This window comes from Trifolium pratense, linkage group LG7 (assembly GCF_020283565.1).
Source record: "Trifolium pratense cultivar HEN17-A07 linkage group LG7, ARS_RC_1.1, whole genome shotgun sequence".
NCBI lineage: Eukaryota > Viridiplantae > Streptophyta > Magnoliopsida > Fabales > Fabaceae > Trifolium > Trifolium pratense.
The window spans coordinates 26,965,682-26,989,521 of record NC_060065.1 but is presented as its reverse complement, the minus strand read 5'-3'; the positions used below and the strand labels follow the sequence as shown (position 1 = coordinate 26,989,521).

Sequence of the window (23,840 nt, the reverse complement as noted above, 5' to 3'; positions counted from 1 at the left end):
TTGGTAACGTATACATAAATCGTAACCAATGATTTTACTAAAAATTTGATTCTTATTCAATTCAATTTTTGCGTACTTTTAGTTTCCATTTAAATAAAAAAATGTATTTTATGTGCATTGATCGACATAATAGGTAAAGAAACACCTTGATGGATTTATAAGTACTCTCTCTGTCTCAAAAATGATTGAGAAAGGCTAAGAGAACGCGTCAGTACACCACGTCCTGAAACCGTTCTCATAGCCTATGACAACGTTTTTTTTACATTTTTTATACCGATGAGGGTGCATTACACAATGACTTTTAGGGGTTGCTATAGAATGAAAATGTTGTAATGAAAGAAGAATAATTTAATAATAAATTTTACTATATTTAAAAATGACTTTATGTAATTTTTCTTATTTAAAGAAGGAGTACAAAGTAAACGTTGTTGATAATATAAACTATATATGGTTTTAAATTGTGGTCTGTATTTTCAATTGTACGATCTTCAATTATGTGTACCACCACATCGTACCGCATCAGGAAGCCTATCATTCAAGCCATATGAACTCCCAAATATTCTTTTCTATTCCACGTTTCTTGAAACAATGAAATACTTTATCCTATATTCTTAAAAATTGTAAGCACATTACCTATAATTAAAACTGAAAAACTAAAAAGAAAAAAAATCACAGTTTGACCATCCTTTTTATATTCCCCTTGTTGTATTTGTTCTTGACTCTTGGCTTCAATGAGGAACTTAAACAAAGCCACCAGAAAAGAAGGAAAAAAAAATTTATATTCTTAATTTATGAGTCAATCTTTAAAAAACAAAAAAAAAAAATACAGAAGAAAAATAAAAGTAGTAAAGTACACAAAAAGCAAAACACTATTACTATTTTTTTTTAATGTGTTATTTTTACAATTTTATGTTTATATTGTAGTGTTTTCTTTGTCATGTTTAGTCTGAAACTCTTATTTATCATGATGACCACGTTAACTTTCACTATGTGATTATATCATGTTCCTTTGGAACTGCATATAATATTTAATATTGGTTAAATTTAATATGTGTCCTTAATACACTTGTTAATGTACTATAGATAGATAGTAATTTATGTTAAAAATGTGTATTTTATCCCATTAGAAGTCAAAAATTATTTTGTTCAAGATATAATTACTATTTAAAATTACTACTGTAAAAAAATTACTATTTAAAATAACCTAAGGGCACATGTTAACATGACCCTTTAAGATTTTAGGAAAAATAGTAGAATAATCAAAGTTTAACTTTTAAAATTAATAGATACATTATTCCTTCAAAAAAAATAAATTAATAGATACATGAAGTTTCAAATAAAATTGTATTTGTACTTTGACCATTAGCAATAATTAATTACAACCGATTTGCATTCCCCTTAGTAGTACATGTGTAGCCTTCAACATTTTGAGATGTCTTTCACATATCTTCAAGAGGACATGAATGAACAAATTCAAACACAATTGATTTCAATTAAAAAACAATTGAACAAATTAGTAATGATAATTAAAATACCGGAATATATTTGAATTTTCTTTTGCTGCACTCTCGATATATGCTACTCCGACGACGTACCCTTAGAGTTTAGGTGTTCAAAATACCATAGTATATTTGACACAATTGAACAAAATTAATGTTCAAATTACGAAGTTTTGGTCCGCCTGTAATCACAAACAGGTAATTATGCAAAATGAAATTAATTTTTAAAAAGAGAGTCTTCAAAATGAAAACTTGAAACAATTTAAAAGAATGATAAAAACCAGCAGAAAGAAAGGAAAAGATAAAATGATGATAGTTTTTTATTCTCACACCAAATGTATTGCTATTGGAATGCATGGTCAAAGAAGAAAAAAATGAATATAAAGTAAAAGTAAAATAAAGGAAAAGATTATTTTAACCTTATCATCCATATTGATCATGTAATTAACCTAATTACCTATTTTTAAACTTGAGAATTACTCAAACAATTCAAATAGAAAATGTCAATATCTTTCCTCCAAAAAATCACAGTTCCGTACACGATCTAAATTGAAACATATATGAGAACTCCCTCTAATAATGCACCATGCATATATCACAGGTCATGATATCACCACCATACCAAATGTACAAAAATGCAATATTATGTAATAACACTGATACAAATTTAATGAAGTATCCCAAATATACACATTTTCTTTAAAAGAGATAGAAACAAAAAACTGATTGAAGTGTTCGATAGAATTATAATTGAAAACAAACTCATTAATAAGGAAAAAATATATAGAACCAGAGAAACCATACTTTCTTTATTTAAATTAATAAAGAAAGTGTTCTATAACATGTACTAAACTATCAAACCTATAGATAGATATATAAAAACTAAATTTAAATTGACCATTGTTGAACCAACAATATATCTTCATCGATCTGCTCCTATTATTTCATATTTTCTCCTATTAGATCTCTTCTTCTTCTTCTTCTTCTTCTTCTTCTTCTTAGAGACACAACCATTTATATCTCTCAATGTTTACTCCATTGGGGTATCTATGAATTAAAATCAAGAATAGAGATTAATAATGAAATTGATTAACAAACAATAAGAGAAAAAAAAATAAGAATAGACATTATTAATGAAACTATATGACCGTTAAAAAAAAAAAACTATATGAATTAACATGAGAATCCATCAATGTTCATCAATTATCCTTGCCAATTATACTTATTAATTAAATCTTTACCCATCACCACATCTCTCTTCCAATTTTAACTCATGCCTTTAAGAAAAAACAGAAACATAAAAAAATTAAGAATGGATGTGAGATATGGGTATTAAGAAAGAAAAAACTTGAATCGATGATCATTGAATCATCCGGCATAAACTGTGAAAAGATAAAGAAAACTAAAAAAAATTGTTAAGTGACGGTTGGAAGATAAAAAAAAAAATTGAAGGGAAATTATAATTATTTTTGTTATGAAATAGATGTAATTGTTGTGAAGGGTATTTTTGGAAGAAAAATAGGCTACACCAAATTTGAAGTTTTCCCTTTATTATTTTTGAAAGATTATTTTATGAAGAAATTAACATATAAAAGAGTTTGAACTTTGAAGATTAAAGACCAAAGGAGAAAGAAAAAAAAACTTAAAAAAACTTAAAAAAACTTATGATATAGGGGCGCTATTTACCTCACATGCAGCATTATGACGTCAGCAAAAAATTGATCGATGCAGGATGATGCGTTTTGTTTGTTTCCTGCTGACGCGTCAGTCACATAATGACGTGAGAGAGTTGTAGTTAGGCTGAATGAGCCCGTCCATCAAACCCAATTTTGTTTGGGCTTGGGCTGTAAAAATTCTTGCTTGAATTATTTGAATTTTTTTTCTACCCCAATATTTAACCCTTTACCCCTACAAACAAACCGATATTCTTATTTTAACCTTTTCAAAAAATTAAAAAATGACTTTTGAACATTTAGCCACGGTTAAACTGTGACTAATCAGAACATTTTTCAGAACAACAGTGGAAAGAGTTGCGGTAAACATTAGAATCTGGAAATCAAGTGGACTCACAGCAACATTTCTTTCTTCTTATCTGCCACCAATTTTTATCCATCAAATTCACACCCAATTAATCCTCACAACCGCCCACCATTCTTCCTTCTTAACTCATAGCAACATACGCCCGTTTCGGTTCCATTTCCGCCGCCCAAAAAGTGTTCGCCACCACCCTAATTGAGTCTCTTCAAAACATCCTTTTGTGGAATTTCATTATTAGAGCCAATGTATCTCATGGTTATTGTCAATATGTCATTCAACTATATATATGTTGAAATGCGAAAGTTTGGTTTTTTACCTGATGGGTTTACATTTCCTTTGATTATTAAGTCGTGTTCGTTTATTGGGGTTGTTAGTGTTTGCAAGATTGTTCATTGTCATATTTTGCAATTGGTTTTTAGAAATCATCTTCATGGGGTGAATGAATTGGTGGGAATGTATGGGAAAGTTAAGAGAATGGAGGATGCATGTAAAGTTAAGAAGTGTTTTGTCGTGGAATACTATGTGGGTCATGAATTTTTTTTCCAGATTTTATTTTTTGCCACGGTTCAAGTGTGGCTAACTCTTACCTTACCGAAACTCTTTTTCCCAATTGTTCCGGTTTACACTTGTTACCGAAAAACATAGGGAAGGTGTTTCGAAAAATGTTCAACTTAGCCACGGTTTAATCGTGGCTAAATGTTTAAAACTCATTTTTTAAATTTTTTTGAAAGGGCTAAAATGGGAATATTGGTTTGTTGTAGGGGTAAAGGGTTAAATGTTGGGGTAGAATAAAAAATCTTCGAATTATTTTTGGGCGTTTTACCGTGACCCGTTTAAACTCAATTAAAATATGAGCTACCTCGAATGGGCCGCGGTCAGCCTGCAAGCCCAAATAAATTATAATATTTATTTTTTTAAATAAATATAAGTAACTTGTTTTAGATGATTTGAACTTAATTTGTATTATAAAGAATTTCTTTTGCTGCATTACGAGTTTTTCAAATATCATCCGCGCTACTAAAGTAGCAGACAATATTTTTTCCTCAAATTTCCCATTTTTATTACTTAAGTAACAGATGAACAATAGGGTGCGCCAAAAATTTGAATTACTGCGGTGGCGAATAATTATGATTGACATTTATTATTATGATATTATAAAAATAAAAATGATTTTAATAATAATAATAATAATAATTAAATAATATTAGCATTATTATTACTAGTGGCCAAACGGGCACGTTCTGTGCCCGTTTGTGTGGTCCATATTTTCTATTTTGCTAACGTATATATAAACTGTAAACAATGATTTTACTAAAAATTTGATTCTTATTCAATTCAAATTTTGCGCATTAAGAAAGAATGAATGTGTGTAACCAAAAAAAAAAAGAATGAATGTGAGAGATGGGTATTAAGAAAGAAAAAACTTGAATTGATGATCATTGAATCATCTTGCATAAACTGTGAAAAGATAAAGAAAACTACAAAAAATTATTAAGTGACGGTTAAAAGATAAAAAAAGAAATTGAAGAAAAATAGGCTACACAAAATTTGAAATTTTCCCATTATTATTGTTATAAATATAAATATAGATGAAAACCCTTCCCTCTCTTTCTTTATTTTGCATGTTTCAAAGCAGAAAAGAAACCCAATAGTTAGGGTTTACCGTTTTATATCCCTTGTTTTTCTTCCTATAATACATAGTTAGGGTTCACCGTTTTATATCCCTTGTTTTCTTCCTACTCAAATCCTAAAAAACAAAAATTCCTTTCTCTTCGTCTCAACCTTTTTTCCATGGCGGATGTAAACAACAACACCACAGTCCCACTCACACTAACAGAAGAATCCATTCCTCACGATCGAGAAAAAACAACAGCGGAAACGGTGCCGTTCAAGGTTGATGTTGCAGAAACGGTGTCGTTGAAAGACAGTGATGTGACAGAACCAGAAAGAAAAGAAGGAGAAGTAGAATCTGTTCCTGATCGAGAAAAACAAGCTATGAATATCGACGATGTAACGACGTCGTTGAAGGACGTTGAAGTTGATGACGTGGCAGCCGGAGATTCTTCTTCTTCTTCTGTTAAACCTACACTGGTATACAGTAGAATGAAACGCGGAAGAAAGAGTTTTGCAGAAATTGAGATGATGAAGAATGAGGAAGCGTTAAGGAAAACTTTAGTGAATGGAACGAATGAAGAAACTGGTAAAGGTGATGATGACTTGGCAGCCGGAGTTTCTATTTCTGTTGAAGTTGCTGCTTCTTCTACGGGAAAGAAGCGAGTTATAAAGAGAAATACCGAGAAGGAAGAAGAAATATGTGAAGGTGATGACGTGGTGGTGGAAGATTCTGGTTCTGTTGATGTTAGAAAGAGTGAACGGGCTAGGAAGAAGGTATCGTATAAGGAGGATGAGGATTTTTTAGATTTGGATGAGGGAAAACGTGGTAGGAAGAAGAAGATTATTGCTGATTCTGATGAGGCTGAAGAAGGGGAAAATGTGAAGAAGAAGAAGAAGAAGAAGAAGAAGAAGAAGAAGAAGAAGAAGAAGAAGAAGAAACCTGGTAGAAAACAAAAGAAAATTTGTAGTTCTGGAGAAGATTTTGAGGCTGAACAAAAGGGGGAAGATATGAAAAAAGAGAAGAAGAAAACTGGTAGAAAAAGAAAGATGATTTTTGAAGAGGGGGAAAGTGATGGTTTTGTAAAGGAAGAGAAGAAAAAATCTGCTGGGAAAAATAAGATTGAGTCTGAGAGTGAAGATGATCAGGACCGTTGTGAAATTGACACATATCCTGATAATAAAGGTTATTCTCTAAGGAGGAGGACTGCCCAAATGAAGAAACCTGAATACATTGAACCGAAGGTGCAAAAATTAACCGATAGAACTAAGGTGACATGACATCATCTCTTTGCTCTTTTATATTTCATTTTGTATATATATGTATATGAGTTTGAGTTTGGAGATACATGGATTATGTATGTAATTGTGGTTCTGATTCTGTTTCTAAATTTACAGTGGATTGAACAAGAGTCCTTAACGTGCCATCAATGTCAAAGAAATGATAAGGGCAGGGTTGTCCGTGTTAGCGGCCAACACTCGGTGAGATTTAGTCCCACATCGGATAGATAGGACTCTTGAGAAGAGTTTATAAAGAGGAGGCAATCCTCACCTTACAAGCCGGTTTTGTAAGATGAGTTAGGCCTCGATTTTCGTGACATGGTATCAGAGCCTATCAGGTCTATCGTTGGGCTTCCGACATCGTTCACGCTTCAGGCCCATTGGGCCGGGCTGAAGCGTGAGGGGGTGTGTTAGCGGCCAACACTCGGTGAGATTTAGTCCCACATCGGATAGATAGGACTCTTGAGAAGAGTTTATAAAGAGGAGGCAATCCTCATCTTACAAGCCGGTTTTGTAAGATGAGTTAGGCCTCGATTTTCGTGACAGTCTGATGCACAAAATGCAATCGGAAAAGATATTGCTTATGCTGTATAAACAATTGGTAAAACTTCATTGACTTCTGCTTTAATTTGGTTGATATGCTATCACTAGTGCAGAAAGGAGATACAACTACTGGTATTACTGACTTTCCACTACTGGCCGCGGCCAGTAGTAAACGCAGCCGACGTTGTAAGTACATACTTTCCACGTCGGGTCTTTTTATACCCGTCGTGGTATGTATGGTTTCCACTGTAGTTATTATTTAAAATTATGGGGATTCCACGTCGGTTTTTACAAATACCCGTAGTGGTATGTATGAGATTCCACTACGGGTATTTACAATATCCGTAGTGGTATGTATGGTTTCCATTTTTTTTTTTTTAAGAATTGGGGATTCCACTACGGGTATTTATAAATACCCGTAGTGGTATGTATGAGATTCCACTACGGGTATTTACACATATCCGTAGTGGTATGTATGGTTTCCAGTTTTTTTTTTTAAGAATTGAGGATTCCACTACGGGTCATTACTTTTACCCGTAGTGGTATGTGTAGTTTTCACTACTGATTGTTATAAATATCAGTAGTGGTATGTTAGTTTTTTTTTTTTTTTGTAGCTTCCTGTGCCTGCATATTAATTATATGGTCTACACTTTTCCGGCGCAGAAATTATACGTACAACCTAGAAATTACTAGTAGCTAATAATGCACAAGAAAATTGACATAATTCCGAATATTATTTTCCACAAGTCATTGTCAATTTCTAACAAGTTACATTCAACACATTAAAAGTCAATGCTTAACATTATCACTAATTAAGAAAATCCAGTAAACTACAAAAATACAGTATGGAATTTCCATCTTCCCCAATACAGTCAAGTCAATAACTGATAAGAAAATCCGTTTCAGGTGGATATGAAGAGGAGAAAAACAAGAAAAAGTAAAAGCATCCATTCATAAATTTCATAAAAGATTCATACCTGGATTGTCTCCTGAGATTATACTTCTGTCTGCAGGTTCCACCCCAACCACCTAATTAAACAACGTACGGCACAATTTAATGCTAGGCAAAGACAGTACAACAGAAAATGCCTCACTTGCACTTTAAATTTAGAAGCATACAGCAACAATTGTGTAACAGATGCCGACTACATTCAGTAATGTTGTGCAGTTGATTTCTAACTAGAAAATGTTGGCGATTCAAAAAAACAAACTAGAAAATGTTGGTCAATTTATGGTTTGATTAAATGTATGCTAGAATAGCCAGTCTATGCCTTCCTTCCTCTCCCCTCAGTCCCCACCTAAGGGTCAGGGATACAAAAACATGTATCCAAGTTCCTAGAGAACTAAATATGAGAAATATATTAAACAAGTTCTCATCACAGTGACCCAAAACCCCCTTTCATTTACATTCGGAAGACGGCTGAGAACCAGATTTGTTATCGCCTTTCCAAAATGGCCAATAACAGCCAGAGAAAAATCAGTAATATTCAAATGCCACATATCAAAACCGAGAAAGTTATTCATCAAGAATTGGTCAGGTGGCGGTGATCTATGACACACATCCAACATTCACTTAGAATACCACATAAGATCTATACAGAAATATCAATAGAACAATGGAAAGACAAAGTCAAGGAACATGTTCTGAGCGCGTACCACTTATCTCACGATAAATTTCTATCTAACAAAATTTTGTTACAACAACTGAAGATTCATATAGCATTCCAAAGAAAATTAGAAAAAGAACTCACCATTGCCAAGAACAAACACCTTCATAATAATCATGCATCACCCACCCAGCATAGACCCTCGGTGTATTACAGATTAGAACATTGCCGTTATATATAAAAACCATATTACAAAAATTACAGATTAGAACATTGCCGTTATATATAAAAACCATATTCTGAAACATTAACAGTCACTAGCATCAACTCTAAACAAAGAGGTGTATGTGTTATAGTTATAAGTACTATGGCTCAGCGTAATCAATATACATCTTGACAGAAAAGATGACGAATAAATCAACCCGGCACACCGATGTCGGTGTTTGTGCTTCATAGTTTAAAACCCTGGATATGGTAGTATAGCAGCAACACTTCCATATCCCAATTGAGACAAAACTAACCGTTAATCAGCAATGCAAAATGATAAAATAATGGATCTTTACACACTGAAACCCTAAATTACTCCTATTAACTGAAACAATATTATCAAAATCAAACGAAAAAAAAATCTAATTTAGTATAAAACCCACCATTAATCATTAATTCAGCAAGATAAAATAATGGATTTTTGCACAGTGAAACCCTAAATCACTCTCCTATTCCTATAAACTAAATCATCAATGGATCAAAATCAAACGAATAGATCTTTCTTTGTTAATATAAAACCCAAAAACACATGAAATGATGATGAAAATACCTGAACAACAGAAGGAAAACGAAAGATGCAGGAGATTTTCTGGGAAAATCCGAATGAAGAACACGGTTTGCTGTGAATAAGAATGAAAACGATTTAGGGATTTGGGATTTAGGGATTTCAAAGAGAATTAGGGATTTGGGATTTAGGGATTTGGCGACAATTTCACGGGATTCTCCAAGCCTTTGTTCTACATACAAAGAAATTTTGAGAAATCTTAACATTGATATGATTAAATTAGATAAAAAGAAATTTGGAGGAAGAATTGAACGTACCGAAAGTAAACTCGTTCTGGAGAAGATGAAGTTCGTCGTTCCGATTGTGAATTTCGTTCTTCTAAGTTATGTGCCCTAATTTGAGAGATGATTGGGAATGACGAAGAAGACGAGAGTAAACTTAGAATGATTGATGATTGAAGACGAGAGTGAAACTCGTTCTGGAGAAGATGATTGATGATTTGAATGATGAATATTGAGTCTAGCTTCTATAAGTTCTGCGTGAAACATAAGTTAAGCGATTGGGAATGAATGAATGAACAAATGATGAACACTGCGCTATACATTCTATGTTAAGGGATTTAACTACCGTTGAAGACCAAATCAGTAGTGAAATCCAATTAAAACAAATTTCAACGTAATTACAACATTGCCACTGTGTCTACTTTTCACTACTGATTTAAGAAAACCAGTAGTGAAATCCCTTGTCTATGAACTTTTCACTACTGGTATTCAAATATCAGTAGTGGAATCCTTTGGTCAAATGTGTTTCACTACTGGTATTTACATACCAGTAGTGGAATCCCTTATCCAAAAGTCATTTTTCTACTAGTGTATTATCATCTATCAGTTATTATCTTGTGTTGTTGAATCTGTTACTTATTCAGTTGATGTAAGAAACATGATATTTATGGGATATTTGGATAAAATTAGTATGTTGAAAAATTGAAAAAATATTTATGACCCGTGTATGTTTGTTTTTGTTGTCTTATTAAGGTATCCTCACCTGAAAGAGGAAGAAATTGCTAAGGCATGTCCGGTGTGCTGTGATAATTGCAATTGCAAAGCATGCTTGCAATCATCTACACTTATCAAGGTCAGTTCTCCCCCGTTCTATATTAACTATTCGTGTGATCTTTTTTCGTATTTTACATTTGATATGTGATCATGTGGTTCACTACAGGCAATTAAAAAAAGCAATCCACAAACAAACAAAGATGATGAGGTTGAGCTCTCCAAGTATATGTTGAAAGAACTTCTTCCTTATTTAAGACGATTGGATGAAGAACAAATGGCTGAGAAGGAGATTGAAGCAAAGCGACAAGGTATTTTACCCTGAGTCTTGCTTCTTGAATTCCATTTCTTCTTACTTTATTTTCTATCCTCTTATTAATGTAAGTTGCTTTGCTCATGCTTCATGGTTTTGTTTGTTTATTTTAGAATTAATTATATCTTCCTTTTTTCTTCTTTCTTCATTCTTTTGGATTACTTACATAATAATAGATATGAAGCTTTTCACTATTTTTAATGCATTTGCCTTTTGATTACGTGTTAAGTTTGTATTTCTTAGTTTCATATATTTTCCATTTTTTAATTTTTAATTTTTTTTTGGGATGAACATTGCAGGGGTCTCACTTTCTGAGCTAAAAATAGAAGTATCGGATTGCCCTAAAAATGAGCGGGTGTATTGGTAGAGGCTTATTTCATATATTTTTGTTTTTGCAGTTATTATAATTCTATATAGTTAATGATTTAATTCTTTTTGTAGTGACAACTGTAAAACCTCAATATTTGACTACCATAGAAGTTGTCCAACATGCCCTTTTGACATTTGTCTCTTCTGTTGCTGCGAGCTTCGTGATGGGAAGCTCCTAGGCGGTGCAGATCCAATTGAGTTTAAGTTTATCTTTCGAGGGCGTGATTATCTGCATGGTGGAAAAGAAGAGAAATTTTAAAAAAATGAACCTCGTGCTGCTGCCCAGCCTAAGATTCGTGAATGGTCGAGATCTGGATGGCATGCATATAGTGATGGTAGCATTCCATGTCCAAAAGCGAATAATGATTGTGATCATGGTTTCCTTCAACTGAGAAGCATACTTGGGCCAAATTGCATCTCTGAGTTACTATGTAAAGCAAACGAACTTGAAGAAACACTTAATCTACAAGATGCACAGGAGAATCTTGATAGTAGGTGTTCTTGTTTGAAGCCTGGTAACAGAAGGAAGGCAGCTACTCGTGAAGATTCTAGTGACAACTTCTTATACTCTCCTAGGGCTGTAGATCTACACGAAGAGGACTTTAAACATTTTCAATGGCATTGGGGCAAAGGGGAGCCTGTAATTGTCAGCAATGTGCTTGAATGTACATCTGGTCTAAGCTGGGAACCACTTGTCATGTGGCGTGCATTCCGTCAGATAAGCAATACCAAGCACAAATCGCTTTTGGATGTGAATGCAATTGATTGTTTAGATTGGTGTGAGGTATGTTCAATTTCTCAATCTTGAGCATGAATTTTTTTTCGATATCTAAATCTTGAGCATGTATTATCTGTGCTAAAATTCAAAATTCACCGTCATTTTCGTTAACCTTAGTTCTTATTTTATTTTATGTCAATTGGTATTTCCAGATTTTTGGGATTGAAAGAAGCTTTGGACTTTTGGTACATCTGTAATAAATATCTTAGAAAAATAAGCGAGAGTACCAAGTTTTTGTTCCAACTATTTTTTGTTGGATAGTTGCTATTTAAGAAAAATTCTTAGATGTTATGCTCTTTGGGTCATGTACAAGTACAAGGTTTAATTTGGATAGTTGCTATTTGTTGATATCCTATCATTATCAACAAATTTGGATATTGTGTGCTTAATTTATAGAGCCTTAATTATAATTTCTCTCATTGTTCTTATGTATACTAAGATCATCTAGCTTAAGTCAGGATATTGTTTACTGATTTTTTAAGTTCTCTTTTTGAAAATATTGTTCTCCAGTTTTTTCTTCCTTTACATGACATGTCTATCTATTGCTGGTGAGTTCTCCCTTTTTTTATTTGAAATGTTGATTGAATGCAGGCAGAAATTAATGTGCGCCAATTCTTTACTGGGTACACAAAAGGTCGCTTGGATTGGCTTAAATGGCCACAGGTATTGAAATTGAAAGCTTGCCTCCTTCTAATTTATTTGAGGAAAGTTTTCCTCGTCATCGTGCCGAGTTCATATCTTCCTTGCCGTATAAAGAATATACCGATCCTTTCAACGGTGTTCTTAACCTTGCTGTGAAGTTGCCTGATGGTGCTATAAAGCCAGACATGGGCCCAAAAACATATATTGCTTATGGATTTAATCAGGAGCTTGGGCGGGGTGATCCTGTAACTAAGCTCCATTGTGATATGTCCGATGCAGTAAGTTTCTTAGCCTTTAAGTCAGTTTTTGGAGTTAGAAATTTGATCAATTGCCTTCCTGATCAATTATTTGTTTGTGCTTTTATATTTTGCTTTGTGCCTCCAAGTGGATACTCTATTTTTGTAAAATGAATTGATATTTCCTATATAATTTGACTTTTTAGGTAAATGTGTTGACTCATGTTGCTAAAGTGGAATTGGAATATGTGGGCATTAAAGCCATTAAGAAACTGAAACAAACACACCTCGATCAAGACAAGAGAGAGCTACATCTTCATTGTGATAATCAGGATGGAGAGACCAATGATGGTGTGCTTGATAAGTCATCGTCTTCCATAAATGCTGACGACGGCCTTTCTTCTGAAGTACAACCCAAAGAGGTTGATGATTCTTTAGATGGTGCTCTCTGGGATATATTCCGGAGAGAGGATGTATCTAAGTTGGAGGAATATCTAAAGAATCATTTCACAGAGTTCAGGCATGTGCACTGCTCTCCTTTAAAGCAGGTAAGATTATTTAAGTTAATTTTCTATTATTTGTTTTCATACCCCGTGTTAACATGCTCTATAACTATTCTTATATATATATATATATATATATATATATATATATATATATATATATATATATATATATATATATATATATATATATATTGTTGGAAGGAAGCTTTAATAGGTGGAGAAAATGTTTAAGTATTTGAGAGAGGATATGAAACTTGTTGGAAGGGAATGCTACTTATATTATTGAGTGTTGTAATTTTTGGCTTGATACAAACTCAAGTTCATCACCTCTATTTATACTAGTGGCATCCCAAAATCAATGACTAGGATTTTTCCACCACAAAGTTGATCTAATGGCTATAAACTACTCTCTAGAATTTTCTCTACTATTCTACATAAATCTTAACTTATCCTTATTTTCTAGAGAGCTTCATGGATTTCTCTGGAATAGGCTTCTAGAAATTGGACTTTCTACATCACAAATTTGGGCTTAAAACTCCCAAGGCCCAAAACTAACAAACCCAAAATCAATTTACATATTCAACACCCCCCTTTAAACTTGATTTTGCTACTCCAAGTAAATATCTTAATTTGACAAAGTGTTCACGCTTGAGAGGCTTGGTGAAGATATCAGCTACTTGGTCATCTGTCTTTATGTACTCCAACTTCACATCGTAGTTAGAGACACACTCTCTAATATAGTGATAGCGTGTGTCAATGTGTTTACTTCGATCATGGAAGACTGGGTTCTTTGCCAAAGCTATTGCTGACTTGTTGTCCACGAATATCTTGGTCGGCTCCTTTTGCGGCAGACTTAACTCCTTTAACATGTTTCGCAACCAGATTGCATGACAAACACATGAAGTGGCCGCCACGTATTCCGCCTCACATGTGGAAAGAGTGACAATCGGTTGTTTCTTTAACATCCATGTGAAAGCTATGTCTCCAATGTAGAAAACAAAGCCGCTTGTGCTTTTTCGGTCATCCACGTCTCCTCCCCAGTCACTATCGCTATATCCAACGAGCTTGTAATCATCAGAAACAGAGTAGTACAAGCCTAAGTTTGTTGTACCTTTGATGTAGCGAAGAATCCTCTTTACTGCCTTCAGATGAGTTGTTGTTGGATGCTCCATGTATCGACTTACAACTCTGACCGCATACAAGATGTCAGGCCTCGTGCATGTTAAATATCGTAAGCTTCCAACCAAGCTCTTAAAGAGTGATGGATCCACTGTTTCACCTTCCTCATGCTTTGATAGCTTGATTCCACATTCCATTGGTGTGCTAACTGGGTTTGCATCATCCATCTTGAACTTCTTAAGTACCTCCTTAGCATAACCTTCCTGAGTGATTAGGATTCCATGATCCTCTTGTTTCACTTCAATGCCAAGATAGTAAGACATTAATCCAATATCGGTCATCTCGAACTCCTTTGTCATCTCTTTCTTGAACTCTTCAAACATGGTTGGATTGTTCCCCGTGAAGATCAAGTCATCTACATATAAGCACACAATCAAAATATCTCTGCCTTGCGCTTTGATATAGAGTGCATGCTCATATGGGCATTTGATGAAGTTCTTATCTTGGAAATACTTGTCAATTCGAGCATTTCAAGCTCTTGGGGCTTGTTTCAACCCGTAGAGTGCCTTCTTTAGCTTCAAGACCTTTTTTTCTTCTCCCATGACTTCGTAGCCTTGTGGTTGCTCAATGTAGACTTCTTCGTCAAGGACCCCATTTAAGAAGGCTGACTTGACATCCATTTGATATATCTTCCACTTGTTTTGAGTTGCCAATGAAATGATTAGTCTAACAGTTTCTAATCGAGCAACTGGAGCGAATACCTCGTCATAGTCGATGCCGGCTCTTTGATTGTATCCTTTTGCCACCAATCTTGCCTTGTATCTTTGAACTTCTCCTTTGGAGCTTTTCTTTGCTTTATACACCCACTTCACACCGATCGCCTTGTGCGCTTTTGGAAGTGAGACCAACTCCCATGTTTCATTCTTCTTTATCGCCTTGATCTCTTCGTCCATAGCAGTTCTCCAAGTCTTCTTCTCAAATGCTTCTTGGAAATTCATGGGCTCGCAATCCGCAAATAGACAAAAAAGAGTAAGATTGTCTTGATTTTCGGTTATCTCGTAAATCTCTTGCAAACTTCTAAAGTGAGGACTCTTTTCACTTGAGCTTTCTCCTTCTTCAGAACTCGGGGTTGGTGAAGCCGGCGGAGTAGCAAGATCTTCTCTTGATTCCTCTGGTTCCACATCATCTTCTTCAAATTGTGGAAAGAAGTTGTTGTCCTTATTACTCGTTTTCCAATCCCACTCTCCTTCTTCATCGAAAATGACATTTCGATTAATGATAGTCTTCCCAGTATCAGGATTATAGAGCTTATGGCCTTTGGAGTTGGCGTCATAACCAATGAAGATGTACTTTTCACTTTTGTCATCCAGTTTACTTCTTTTCTCGTCCGGTATATGAGCGTGAGCTATGCTTCCAAAGACTCTTAGATGGGAAATTCCAGGCTTTCTTCCACTCCATGCTTCTTGTGGTGTTTTTCTCGACACGCTTCTTGTCGGAGAACGGTTTGATAGATAAACAGCGCACGCAACAGCTTCTGCCCACAGTTCCTTTGGTAGTCTCTTGCTTTTTAGCATGCTCCTCGCCATCTCAAGGATTGTCCTGATCTTTCTCTCTACTACTCCATTTTGTTGGGGGGATCTTGGTACCGTCAGTTGTCGTCGAATGCCATTGTCTTCACAATACTTAAGGAATTCGTTTGAAGTAAACTCTCCTCCTCGGTCGGATCTTATGGCTTTAATCATGAGACCACTTTCCTTCTCAACCAGAGCTTTAAACTTTTTGAAGTTTTCAAACACTTCTGATTTCTCCTTTAAAAAGTATACCCATGTTTTTCTTGAAAAATCGTCAATAAAGAGAAGGAAGTAGTTACTCTTACCGAGTGATCTTGGCTTGATCGGACCGCACACATCTGTATGTATGAGCTCCAACGGCTTTTACGCTCTTGAGCTCGACTCCTTAGGAAAGCTCATTTTGAACTGCTTTCCAAGTAAACATCCTTCACATACTTGATTGGGGTGGTTGATGTAAGGCAATCCTCTGACCATTTCCTTCTTAGAGAGCAACTCTAATCCTCTAAAATTAAGATGCCCAAATCGAAGATGCCAAAGCCATGACTCTTCTTTGTAGCACATTTTGAGACATTGCGCAACATCATTTTGTATGTTGAGCACAAACATTCTATTTCTTGACATTGGCACCTTAACAATGAACTTGTTTGAATGATCTCTTATAGAAAGATTATTATTCTTCAATTGAATGTCATAACCTTTCTCTAAGAGTTGTCCTAGACTCAAGATGTTGCTCTTCATGTTTAGCACATAGTAAATGATGACGGATCGTCACACTCTCATAATCCATGCTTATTTGAGGGACATTAGACTCATTTTAGAGGATTTTAAGCAATAAAATCAAGAGAAATCAACTTGGAAGCAAGGTTACTTGGAATACAAGAAAGCAGGAAATTATGCAGAAAAATACAGTTTTGCACTACGCTGAGTGCGTAGCCCATCACGCGCTGCGTGATGGAGATCACAGGGAGCCAAGTTTTTCACCATGATCACGCGCGGCGTGATGCCTGACCACGCGCGGCGTGAAGCTTTGATCAGAATTGGATTGCTCCCTGACTTGATCACGCGCGGCGTAGCACTGACCACGCGCGGCGTGATGAAAGGAAAGACAACTACGCCGGGGGCGTGGAGCTATCACGCGCGGCGTGAAGATTGCAGAGTTGAAGATCAGAGACCTCAGATTTGATCACGCGCCGCGTGATACCGTTACACGCGCGGCGTGATAGATCTGGCGCGCGGCGTGGTTGCGATTATTATATAAGGATTCTGCATTTTCTGTAAAAGGGGTTGGAAAATCTGCTACATTCATCTACTTTCTGGTTTTGGAAGCTTTAAGAGTTGGATCCAGACCTTCATAGGATAGCTTCAAGCTCCTCAATAGCATGGAATCTCAAGCCATGAAGTTGAAGCTAGGACGCGATCGAAGCAACAAGAGGAGCTAAATTCCTTGTGGAGGTAGGATCTAGGATAGCTTAGGATGTAGTTGAATCTCATGTAATCTGCTTAATTGTAAGGATTTACTCTGTTAACAGTGTTTACTTAATGCAAGTCTTCTCTTAATGCTTTATGATCCTTCATTTGTGTTGTAATGATTTTGAGTTAAGTCACGTATGAGAATATTGATTTAATGTCTGAACTGAATTGCATTGAGCACTCGAGTGTTTCCGGTCGAGAGATTGAAACATAGAGTGTAGCGAACGATCGACGCGCTTTCATATCATTCGTTGTAGTTAGCTTCCGCCCGAGAGATCGGGGGAGTATCGACAACGAATAGAGTGGATTTTGACAAGAGATTGCGATTCACTAATTTGTTGATCCAGTTGTGAACACTTGAGTAAATTCGTATGATAAGGTAGATTGCATGTGATTTAGCTATAGACTAGGTGTTTCCGATGATTCTACCTCGCTTTTCCACTTATCACAAAGCACGTTTTCTAACAATTCATCACTCAACATACCCCCAATTTATGTGTATTTCTTGCATAATGTTTATGAACACTATTAGACTAGTTTAATCACACAATCCCTGTGGATCGATATTTTATTACTACGTGGTATTTCGTTCACTTGCGAAAATTATTCATCAGTAAACATTGGAAATAAATTGATGATCCCCATTTTCCAAACGGATGAGAATGTTTCCTTTACCTTTCACTGCCACTTTTGATTCATCTCTGAAAGTCATGTTCCCGTTCACTGATTCGTCTAACTCTACGAACATGCTTCTTCGCCCACACATATGGTTGCTTGCACCGCTATCTAGGTACCATTGATTATCTCCACCTCTTTCATTATCTTTGTGTGCCAATAATAATGTTCCATCTTCTTGGCTTATTTCTTCAACATAGTTGGCCTTCGCTTCACACAATTATAGCATTTGACCCGTGACTTATCATACCTTGGTTTTGGAGATCCTCTCCCACGACCTCTTGATGAGATTTCTCCTCTTTGGTTGTTGTCATCATTAGGCCTCCAACCTTGTCCGCCTCCATATCCACGACCACGTCCACATTCTCGAGCGCCACCTCGTCTTTGGTTGCTCCGACCATGTTCTTCTCTAGGTGAATCGAGTCGTGTCTTGAGTACTTGCTCCTCGATATCTTCCTTCTTCTTCTTCTTCTTCTTCTTTTCCTCATAAGCTTGCAACGACCCAAGAAGTTGCTCCATTGTCATGTCCTCTAAATCTTTTGTCTCTTCGATGACGGTGACGATATGCTCAAACTTTGGATCTACCGATCTAAGAACTTTCTCCATGATTCTTACATCATCATACTTCTCTCCGTTTCTTTTTAGATTATTAGTAACCGTCAAAACTCTTGAGAAGTAATCAGCGATAAGTTCACCTTCTTTCATATGCAAAGCTTCAAACTCTCCTCTTAGTGTTTGAAGACGTACCTTCTTCACTTGATCGGCTCCCTTGTAAGAGGTTCGAAGTTTCTCCCATGCTTCTTTAGCCGTCGTTGCTCCCGAGACCTTCTCGAACGTGTCTTCATCTAATCCTTGATAGATTAGACAGAGAGCCTTCTTGTCTCTCTTCCTTGAGTCTCTCAAACTATCCTTTTGAGTTTGAGATAAAGTACCTTCATTCTCCGGGATTACAAGGCCTTTCTCGACTATCTCCCACACGTCGTGTGCGCCAAGGAGAGCCACCATTCTCAGACTCCAATTGTCGTAGTTGCTCTTTGTGAGCATCGGGACTTGGAGAGGAACACCATTATTCGCCATCTTTAGGAGGACCTTCAAGCTCTGATACCACTTTGTTGGAAGGAAGCTTTAATAGGTGGAGAAAATGTTTAAGTATTTGAGAGAGGATATGAAACTTGTTGGAAGGGAATGCTACTTATATTATTGAGTGTTTGTAATTTTTGGCTTGATACAAACTCAAGTTCATCACCTCTATTTATACTAGTGGCATCCCTAAATCAATGACTAGGATTTTGCCACCACAAAGTTGATCTAAAGGTGAGATTGTTTTATCTTTAATGAAGTTGTTAGTTTCCTAGTTTGCCAACAAGTGCATTTGTTCAAGTTATTAGTTTTCTTACGCATTTTCTAAGGGATTATTGTAGTGTTACATTTTATGTCTTCATTGCTTTTCTTTCTAGCTAATGTCAATGATTTGTATTTGCCATTTTGCAGTCATGCACCAAGGTTGCAATGGATTTTGTCTCTCCAGAAAATGTTGGTGAGTGCTTTCGTTTGACCGAGGAGTTTCGGAAACTTCCAATCAATCACATGTCTGCAGAGGACAAATTGGAGGTATGCGCTTCCATACTACTTTTGTCGATTTGATTTGGCTGTTTGCATCTCCTATTTAGTTATTAGCTTCTTTCAGAACCTATGTTCCTGTGTCATATTGGTCCATCTTGTTGAATTTTAAATGTTTTTTTGTCGACCTATTTCAGAACCTATGTTCATTCCTGTCTCATATTGGTCATGTCATATCAATAGATTGTTATTGGTATTGTGTATTCACTGTATTGTTTTATTTTTCCTGATTGCTGCTTCTTTGATAAAAGGTGAAGAAGATGATTGTTTATGCTATGCTTGATCTGCTCAAAAAGTTTGAGGAAGCAAGGTTAGTGATTGCAAACTTTAGGCCCTACGGTTATTGATTTATGATACTTGCTTTTAATGAATATACACTCTTCACTTTGCTGTCAAATGAACTGAGAATCATACCTTTGTACATTTTTTCAACTTCTTTAGACTCACAATTTGCCCGCGTATATCATGAAATTGATGACTGTCATTAAATTTACCAGGTCTGGAGAAACCAAGGTTCAAAAGTAAATTTTAAATGTATCTGAGAGATTGAATCTAATTGGGAATGTAAATTGTTAGATCCAGGGTTCTTTTTGTTGTAACTGTGGGAAAGGATCCCTATTTTGTTCGATCCGACACACCTTGATGATATAATACTTTTGAAACATTATGACTTGTAATGTTGTACACTAATGTGCTAATCCTCTGGTGAAGACTTTTGCAGAAGCTAATGCTAGCATTGTATTATTATTAAACTTTTGAAGCCATTCACAATGAGATCTAAGTTATATGAAGGTAGTATTTTGGTGATGTTTGTGAGGGCTGGCTGGTTTGCTTGCTCCTATAACTGTACGACTTCTACATTACAACATTGATTCCATTTGAATAATCAAATTGGTTTGTAAAATCTAATACATAAGAAATAGGGATCTAATCCACAATCACTTGTTTAAGTAGTTGAAACCTTAATTTACCATGTGAATTGATCAAATTGTTTGTGAGTAAAACTTTAATGTTGTTAGAACACATATAAGCTCACTTTTAACGAAACATGGTATAACTTGTTAAAGCTTTGTGATGAGTTAAAAAAGAAAAACTACTTAAACAAGGACATTGCATTATATATGTAAGGGGCCCTGGTTTCGGTCATCCCACTATACCTTAAGGGTGGAATTTTTAGCCACTAGGCTACTTGATAAAAAAATAAAAATGGAAAACTACATTTTTTTAACCCTAACTATTTTTAAAAATAGTACATCATTAAGCTCTATCCAATTATAAGACCCCTCGAAAGAGAAATGAAGCTTTGTGTTTGTTTTTCTTAAAATCCCAATCCGCTCTTGCTCGCTGCTACTAATTGTTCGTCAAATTTTACTTACATCACGGCTAAATTTTAGATTGCTGAAATCTCATTTCCGTGAGAGTAGAGACTTAACACCAGAAAATAAAATAAAGGGTAAATAGGGTTTTACCCCCCCTGCAAAATAGGAGAATTTTGCATTACCCCCTGTAAAATAAAAAGTTGTGATTCCCCCCTCGTAATATTAAGATTCTTTGTTTTACCCCCCCTGAATTGACAACATGGATTTGAAATCTTAATTTTGCTGACATGGCAACCATACGTGGCTTTTTTTTTACACATGGCTTTTTTTTTACTATTTTTATTTATTTAATTTTTATTTTGCCACATATTGAGCTATGTCATTTAAAAAAAATAAAAAATAAAAAACAAAAAAGGGGAAAAACAAACAGCAAGAAACATCAACAATCTTCACCACTCTCATGGGAAGAATAAACAACAACAACAAACTTCATCTTCAATCTTAAATTTCATCTCATCAATTCAATCTCAAACCCATAAATCCAAAACCATAAAAAAACTCATAAGTTTCTCAAAACATAAAATCTCACAGTTCATTCTCCACCACCAACCACCACCACCGTCGTCGTCCATCTCTCTTTCCCACCAATTGCATCTCTCTTCCTTGCAGCATCACTCTCAATTTTGTTGTTTGTTGATTTTCCAAAAAATTAAAATTAAATCAGAATTAATGATGTTTGGAGAACATGTGTTGTTATTTTTCTTGAACTTGTAATTGCTAACCCAACCCATATCCTTCACCAAGATCAAAGGAATGAACACGTGAAAGGTAGAGACCAGGAAGGAGAGGGATGAATGAGTTGATTATGTTAGGGTTGTTGTTGGTGGTGGTGGTTACGGAGGAGGTGGAGGAAGAGTTTGAATTGGAGGAATTGTGGAGATGATGATTTTTTTTTTTTTTTTTTCGATTTAGGGATTTGAGATGAAAATTGCTCCTTGAGATTTGATATGAAGGTTGTTTTTTGGAAAAAAAAATTGTGGGATTTGAGATGAAGATTTTTTTATTTTTTTAATTTTAAATAACAATGATTTGGAATAATTATAATAATAAAAATAAATAAAAATTCTAAGAAAATCCACATATGCATGCCACATCATAAAAAAAAAGATTCCATGTCTAGTTGGCGAATTAGGGCGGTAATTGAATGAATCTTTATATTACAGGGGGTAATCACAAAAAAAAAATTGCAGGGGGTAATGCAAAATTCACCCATTTTGCAGGGGGTAAAACCCTATTTACCCTAAAATAAATTGTTAGTCAATCATGGTATTTTCCTTCTTTTCCTTATTTATTTAGTTATTCAGCAATTGGAATGAAGAAGAAGAACTATAGGCGGCGGCAATGGAGCTGTTGAAATTAAGTTATATATTAGGTCACGAAATAACAGAAATTAGGAAAAATAAGAATAAGAATTAAATTGAGTGATTTTTTTAATAAATGTAAAATCAAGTGATATGGTTCTCTAGTCATGTATTCTTTTTTAACAAAAATGATCTAATCATTCATTTGAATTTAATGTAATCTAATGGATGTGATGAATTGTTCCTATTTCTCACAATAAGCAATTGTTTTATACTCCATCCGTCCCTTTAGTTTAAAAAATATGGGTATTAAGAAAATTGGTTTATCCTTACAATTAATTGTAGTGCTTTGTATCAAATAACAAAGAATTTGCTTATCAAAAAAAAAAAAAAATAACAAACAATTAAATGCTATTCAAAAAATTATGTAAGGTAAATAAGGGTAACTTTGAAAAAAATAGCAATTAATGTCAGTGACAATTGCAAGAGTCTTATAAAAAGAGACAATTTTTTTGTCAAACTAAGTCTTATAAAAAGGAACGAAGGGAGTATTATTTATCTTTGCCATTTAAAAAACAAAAAATAAATTTAAAATAGTCAGCATGTGTCATGTCAACAAAAATTGGCCACATAAGCTAAAAACTCAATATAAAGACTTTTTAAAATTTAAAAAAATAGCAAGGGTATAAATCAAATTTTTGTTTTTATGGGGAGCAAAATTAAAATTAGATCAAAATTATATTTAAGCCTTAATTTTATCATATTATTTATATTAGGCATGTTGCTTATCAACTTGGATGTTTGTGAGTTTGTATTTGATGTATTATATCAATTTGAATGAATATGTTTTATTTTTGTAATATATATATATATATATATATATATATATATATATATATATATATATATATATATGGGGGCTGCTAATTTAGACCCAGTTGGGTCTAAATTAGCAAGGTGCACCTTTTGAGTTGGACAAAAATACCCATTTTTTAATTTTTTGGAAGAATAGAGCAACAGGGGCATTTCTGTAATTTTATGCAACAGTACACGCGCCCCCCACTTCTTTTTCCCCCCCCCCAGGACACGTGGCAGCTTCTCATTTGACAAAATCCACGCGCGTGCATCACACGCGCCGACAGGCGCGCGTGGGGTGAAGGCTGACGCGGAGAGAGAAACCTTTTTAAAAAGGCAAGGCCACATGTCACGCTATTATTGGCTGCGTTAATTTTTTTCCATTTTATACTTTAAACTCGATTATTTCATCGTAAATTAATTTTTTATTTTTTAATTTTTATACCAAAATTTATAATTTTTTTTTCTCTACAAATAGAGACTTGGTTTGTTTGATTTGGACACCGAAAAAAAAACGCAATTTTTCACTACTTTAAACTCGATTATTTCGTCGTAAATTAATTTTTTATTTTTTATTTTTTATACCAAAATTCATAATTTTTTT

At 34.8% G+C, this 23,840-nt stretch overlaps 1 pseudogene; it reads left to right on the top strand.

Moving 5' to 3' along the window:
- Nucleotides 1–5,327: 5,327 nt before the first annotated feature.
- Nucleotides 5,328–20,420, top strand: LOC123896158 (annotated as a pseudogene).
- The last annotated feature ends 3,420 nt before the right edge of the window (nt 20,421–23,840 follow it).